The 7,235-nt window shown below is 41.0% G+C and overlaps 1 long non-coding RNA gene across 2 annotated transcripts; it reads right to left on the reverse strand.

Annotated features, from left to right (window-relative positions):
- Positions 1 to 1,683: 1,683 nt before the first annotated feature.
- On the reverse strand, positions 1,684 to 5,231 carry LOC119268544. 2 transcript variants are annotated; one of them, XR_005133216.1, is made up of 4 exons: positions 5,149 to 5,231; positions 3,370 to 4,891; positions 2,532 to 3,258; positions 1,684 to 1,955 (listed from the first exon to the last, which is right to left on the reverse strand). It is a non-coding gene; the product is annotated as an uncharacterized LOC119268544 (long non-coding RNA). The 2 variants fall into 2 exon arrangements; XR_005133215.1 differs by lacking the exon at positions 5,149 to 5,231 and having other exon boundaries at positions 3,370 to 5,004.
- Positions 5,232 to 7,235: the final 2,004 nt, after the last annotated feature.

A 7,235-nucleotide genomic window follows, 5' to 3' on the forward strand; every position in this document is an offset into this window, starting at 1 on the left:
CGGCTGGCAAAGTCGAAACATGTGCAATGAGTCATGTGTAATGGCGTTCACACGGTAACTAAGAAACAAAAGTGAACCGTATGTACATGGTGTCGTCCTCTCACACATCTTGTCATTTCATTCCTGTTGGTGGCTTCGGTCGACGCCTGACCGCCGCACATGCCTCTTGATGGACAGGCGTCGGCGCCAAGTGTCGGCGAGCCCGTTCCTGCGCAACCATGTAGCCTTCCCTCGCAGCTCGCCGGAATACCCGAAAATAACAATGCTCTCCAACCAACAATGTAAAACCCCTAGTTAGGTGATTCGCACATCACATTCATCCCCAAGGTCGTCGAGGTCTACATTGGTCTCTCCCCTTAGATTACCTTCTCCCTATTTTTTATGGAATTACTGCACCATTGCCTAATGGCCCCTCCTATATAGTGAAGCTCCCGCTGGGAAGAGGCATGATGACCCACAAGTATATTCCCGTGTGTCCTCAAGAGTGTTTTAATCACTATAAGAAGTACCACCGACTTGTCCTTAGCACAATTAAGGATTGGGCCACTTGCTGCACCTTGCTTCCTTTGTTACTTGTTACCAATTTTTTTGCTACCAAACTATCTTGCAACACTTGTAGAGAATACCTTACTGAAAACCGCTTATCGATTTCTTCTGCTCCTCGTTGGGTTCGACACTCTTACTTATCAAAAGAAGTATGATTAGTGGGTATGAATATATAATTAACAATCTGAACATAATACTCTTCCAGCAAGTAAACCAACTAGCACAACTACAAGGCAGGGTGGTGGAGAAGATGTTAATGAAGATGATGATTCCCACGATGATGAGTGACCGGGGTCCCAGACCCGGGGTGCCTAACGTAAAGGAGCCCAGACCTGACCTTAACCAGGGCCCACCAGGCCCAAATAGAATCAGGGAACCCTAAGGAGGAGAGGGAGATGAACGTGTACTCCAAGGCAGGAGGCGGCGGCCGTATCGATATGATATTTTCTCTATGTAAACTCTAGACCTCTCCTATATATAAAAACTAGTTGACCCGTTGCGCCAAATGGTGCAGAGACCCGCTAAAGCCATGTTGTCGATGAAATGGTTTCATTTTGCATGGACATATTCGATATTGGTAGTAGAAAGCTCATGTGTTAAACAATGCTATATTGAAAATATGGTTATGTGTTTGAAAATATTCTATATGTGAATCCATGTTCACAATGAAAAGAGAATCCATGGTTTAGTTGTTTTAGTTGCGGGCAAGCACATGTGGTAACAAATTTAACTCCACGCAGAGCCCCATTTGAAACCATGTGCGCGTTGAAAATATTGCATTTTTCAGTAACCTTATGTTTGAGAAAGTGCAAGTACCATCTCAACTTGAAGTGTTTTGAAAATATTTAACTTGTAAAATAAGTAGGTTTTAGCAACCACTTAGGTACAAATTCAAACCCTCGAAGACGAAAAATGAAGTATACTTTATATTTGAAAATATATACTTCAGGATGCATATTTTGTTATCTTATTCGAATACATGGAGTGTTTTGAAACAATTTGCGTTTCTTTAATATCTTTCAAGTTTTAGAAATTATCCAGGTGCATGGTAAGAATTAGCTAAAAATGCGCCATACGAACACCATTTTCAACTATTTATGCATATGATAGTCAAATAGAAAATAATAAAAGGGATTTTATTAAAATCAGCAGCACTTTACAGAAAGAATTGTGAAAGTATTCACGAAAAGATCAGAGGGGATATCGCTGCCCGGACAAAGTCCTACATCCTGACATAGACACCTAGGAGTTTGAATTTGATAGTTCCAATAGAAACACTTGCTACAGATAAATAACTTTTAGTAAGGAAACGTCTGAATGAACATGCTCTTGTCGGCAAGTTATTATCGATCTTACAGCGGCTTCCCTCCTTCCACTTGTCCCAGATCACCTTTTAAGTTTTGTCTTGCCTATACAAAAATAATTTGAGAACCCTTGCATAAGAAACAAATGAAATCAAGAGAACAAATATACAACTGGAAGACAACATCTTCTTATCAGAAAGAATTTACAAGAAACAAATGAAAACATGACAGTTCGAATCAGAAATAAAACCGGCTATAACTAAAAAAACTAATGTGGCATGAACAAACAAAGCAAAGGACAATGCAAATGCCTAATACTGTCAAGGTATACAGCGGAACATGTAGTACAAAGCATCAGTTTGACATAGTACTACCCTGACACGGAGAATCATAGTGCTTTTCTCAGAATATAGTGAAGGATTAAACGATTACTGTGTTGATTTGATCTGTCTTGCCTTATCAAAAACAGAGGGCAAAGCAAATACACATGCCAGACAAGGAACAGATGGTTGCCATTCCTTAAAACAGAAAATCTCAACCTTTAGAAATGACAGCCTGCCTTTCCTCCTGTCATCATCATGTCAATTAATTCACGGTAAAGAAAGTTATGCACATGCATATCATGGAAATCTTGTGATGGTGCAACAATTATGTATGTATATTAGGGACATGGTAGATTACTCTTTGTAAGCAATGATAGCAGGCAAAACTGCGCTCTTCTAATTTTGAAGCGGAAGGTTGCCCATTTGGATCCACTGAGTGATGCACCATAGAGAGGTCACTTCTAGTGCTTCAAGAGTAGTTTTTCAGCGTCAGCAACGACCATTAGGAATATCACCTGCATTGCTTGCCATACCAAAGTTAAGAAGAAAAGAACTATGATTCCCACTTAAAATCCAAAGTACTCCCAAGGATAAAAATGCATATCCATACCAAAGTTCACTGGAATGCAGTTGTAAAAAATTGTGGGATTACTATTTATGTGTTGGTTTGCTTGTCATGATTGTCCTCTCATTCAGCTAGCTGCCTACTCAGTCCTTCCATAATAGCAAATTAATTGTACGTCCTTTGATTCAAGTATAAACAAAATAGTAGTCTAGTTCTTTTGTTAATACATATGAAAAACCCATGGAAGCATAACTGAACATAATATAAAAGCCTATAAGGTTCAAAATAACCCATAATTTGATTGATATATAGAGACTGGAAACTGAAGTACTCTAAATAACAGAACATCTGCAAGTAAGAACAAAAGATCTCAATCAGTTTTGGCTTCCGAACTCACATAATTAAATATGTAAGATATGGAGAAAGGGAACCAACCATCATGAAGAAATGCATTAGGTATATCAGTAGTCCATAATTGTAATGTGTATCAGGTCCTTTCTAACGCTGGTTTCTAAGCTATCTGGACATGGTATTTTAGATATATGAAATTATATGAGTAAAATTTATCCGATTCCTAACCACGTATCAACTGGGCGTTGAATAGAGAAAGGGATTTAAGAAATGGAGAAACCTGTCTGCTGAATAGCAGGCATTTGACCGACAGGCAAACAACACGAATATTGAGCAGGTTAACAGGGGCACAACCAGTTGCTCGCAGCTCTTATTTGCTTCAGATTTATTTCCACCAATACGCCTCATCAATCATCACGGCGCATACATATATGAGAACAAATTTGAAACAAGATTGTGCCATGGTCAGAACCTAGATGATGCAAGCGTATAGAAAAAAACCAAGGACAGCTACATAGACTCAATCGGAGCATGATCAGAACCTGGACCCCTGATTTCTTTATTTTGAAAGCAAACATATTATGGATGAACTATGAGGACTAAACAGAAGTTTTTTGCATCGGATTGTAGTTAAACAAAATGATTATAGACGACTTGCTATTACACCCAGCTATAAAAAAATGAAAAAGGAGAGGTCTACATGAAAAGGAAATGTAATGTGTCAATAGAAACTCAAACTAAAAGCTGCACGCAAGATGAACCATGCCTCTAAAAATTCTTCAACCACATCAGGCAGGAAGTAGCCCACCAAACAATGAAGGCGTGCAACAGACCAGCGACAATTATTCATGGAAACACTAAGCGGCTTCCAAGAAGATATATTAAAGTGACTATCATGTAGCCCCATTAATTGCATGTACAGTTTGACTTGAAGTACCTAAGAACAACATGAATAAATCTCAAGAAAGTTTGACTTGAAGTACCTAATAAGAACAATATGAATAAATCTCAAGAAATTTTGGCAAACTATGAGCTGAAGATGCAGATTTTAGTTTCCGTAAATGACCGAGATGCATCTGTAGCTCCAACATAAAAGAAGTACAACCAACCATATAGATTTGAGAATACGGTACTTGTCAAGGATAAATGGGGGCTAACACATCTAGCACCAAGTCTGAATCAACGTGACACTTATCAGGTTTCTAGAGCATCTAATTAAGGGAGCAAAAAAAGAACAAATTCTATGTGAAAACGCTATTAATGCCTTCAGGTAAATGCTTCTTCGTGTATCATATATGGCAGTTTGATAAAAAAAGTAAGAAAACAATATAGCAAATTAACATATAATTATGTTTATCAAGAAGGCAGAAGATAATCGATGAACTATAACTGGTGTAAAGCTCATCGCCAATGTGAAGTATTAACAGGCAATAGCAGCCTTATTATATTAGAAAGGAAGTAAAGTGTGAGACCCTGGGTTGTTTTATTTAACTACATAAGAAAAGCTACAGGTAGGCCCGCCATTCTTGTAAGCGCCACTAATTGTGAGGATACATGTGTACAGTCACACGATTGAAACGGTGAAAAGAACAGAAAACCGACCAAAGACACTTTCCAGAATGCAACAGATGAGGAAAATATCGTCTAGGAAACAAACATGATTAGTACAACATCACCTCATTCAAAACCATTTAAACAATGGTTTGGTCCAGCAGAAATTCATAAAAAATTGTAATGTGTACCTGAGAAAATGCGACCATTAGGATGAGTTCTGGAAGTCCAATTTCCACACACTTGTCGACCTGTATTTCATCATGTATCTTTTATTCACTCTTCGAAGAGGGAAAATAAGCAGGCAATGGAGGAAAACCAACTGCTGGAAAGCCAAGTTTATAAAGCCCAAATCCAACACCGACCAGTACCTGCAGAACAACGGGGAGTAGACAAACAAACACCATCTATCAGGTGAAGAGAACAAAGAGGAATAGAAAAAGGGAAAACTAATAAACTGGATCAGATTCACTACGTAGCATTTAAAAATTAATCTGGATCATGGGACCTGAAAGGCAGCTTGTCTGTTTCTAGAGAGGGTGCAGCGGGAGGGAAGGAGGAGCGAGGCCGTGCGGCGGCTGGGGGATCGGGGGAAAGGAGGCTTAGGGTTCTCCTGGTGTGGATGCGATTGGGCAAGGAGCCACGGCGTGCGAGCAGCGGATTGGGCAAATCGCTTTTGCACATGGGCGCTGCTGACCCAGCCAATGAAAGCGTGAGATGAGCCCATCAGTCATTGGACAGAAAAATAACTGTGAGGTGAAAAATGATTTTACCAAGTATGAAGATTCAACGGCTCAGGCGCGCCAGAAAGGCAGATCGGACGGCCAACAAAGCCCCAATCGGGGGAGCCTTGTGGGGGTGAGTTGCCTAGCCTCTTTATAGTTTTAAATGGAGGTCTAGGGTCTCATGAGGGATCCAATCTGGAACTCAACTCTCGGTAGACATCTGAAACACCATTGTAATCCTCTGCACGACGTATCCCCTCACAATGAATACCAAGACAAAGCACGACGTAGTGTATTACTCTTCGGAGGCCTGAACCTGGGTAAACTGTGTGTGCAGACTCCGTTCTGGTACTTCCGGTCTCGTCATGAACCCTACCGAGGGATCTGACGTGAATTCGCTCCATCAGTTGGCGCTCGAGGCACGGGCGACGTTGATCGGAGAACGAACTCGGTTCATAGAATCATTAGAGGTCGGTGATCTCTCACCAGACCACAACCTCACGTTCGGCTCCTTCAAGCCGATCGTTGATGGATCAGGGTAATCCCTTGACATCTCGCCTTCACGCTACATCAAACGCGTGTACAACATGCAAGGGAAGGCCCAAGAGGTTTATGATCGCCCCCATCACCTCGCATGGAGGCGCATCGTATGACCTCCCCGACGCTACGACGTCTCCTGCGAGACCTCGGTAAACATGATATTCACAACGGCTGATACACGTCGGAATTAGAAGCTCGCCAGACGCGCCATCTACACAACGGAAGAGGTAACCAGCGAACAACTAGCATGGTGCCAAGACACAATTACCTTCCATGCCGGGGACCACCTCGAAGACGTCGTGCATCCATGAAGGAAATATGCTCTAAAGGCAATAATAAAGTTGTTATTTATATTTCCTTATATCATGATAAATGTTTATTATTCATGCTAGAATTGTATTAACCCAAAACTTAGTACATGTGTGAATACATCGACAAACAGAGTATCCTAGTATGCCTCTACTTGACTAGCTCGTTAATCAAAGATGGTTAAGTTTCCTGACCATAGACATGTGTTGTCATTTGATGAATGGGATCACATCATGAGAGAATGATGTGATGGACAAGACCCATCCGTTAGCTTAGCATAATGATCGTTTAGTTTTTCTGCTATTGCTTTCTTCATGACTTATACATGTTCCTCAGACTATGAGATTATGCCACTCCCGAAAACCGCAGGAACACCTTGTGTGCTATCAAACGTCACAACGTAACTGGGTGATTATAAAGATGCTCTACGGGTGTCTTCGATGGTGTTTGTTGAGTTGGCATAGATCGAGATTAGGATTTGTCACTCCGTGTATCGGAGAGGTATCTCTAGGCCCTCTCGGTAATGCACATCACTATGAGCCTTGCAAGCAATGTGACTAATGAGTAGTCACGGGATGATGCGTTAAGGAATGAGTAAAGAGACTTGCCAGTGACGAGATTGAACTAGGTATGGTGATACCGACAATCGAATCTCGGGCAAGTAACATACCGATGACAAAGGGAACAACGTATGTTGTTATGTGGTTTGACCGATAAAGATCTTCGTATAATATGTAGGAGCCAATATGAGCATCCAGGTTCCGCTATTGGTTATTGACCGAAGATATGTCTTGGTCATGTCTACATAGTTCTCGAACCCGTAGGGTCCGCACGCTTAACGTTCGATGATAATTTGTATTGTGAGTTTCGTGTTTTGATGAACCGAAGTTTATTCAGAGTCCCGGATAAGATCATGGACATGACGAGGAGTCTCAAAATGGTTGAGACATAAAGATTCATATATTGGAAGGCTACATTCGGACACCGGAATGGTTCAGGTCGTTTTAGATAAGTTTTAGAG

Source organism: Triticum dicoccoides, chromosome 3A (assembly GCF_002162155.2).
Source record: "Triticum dicoccoides isolate Atlit2015 ecotype Zavitan chromosome 3A, WEW_v2.0, whole genome shotgun sequence".
NCBI classification, from domain to species: domain Eukaryota; kingdom Viridiplantae; phylum Streptophyta; class Magnoliopsida; order Poales; family Poaceae; genus Triticum; species Triticum dicoccoides.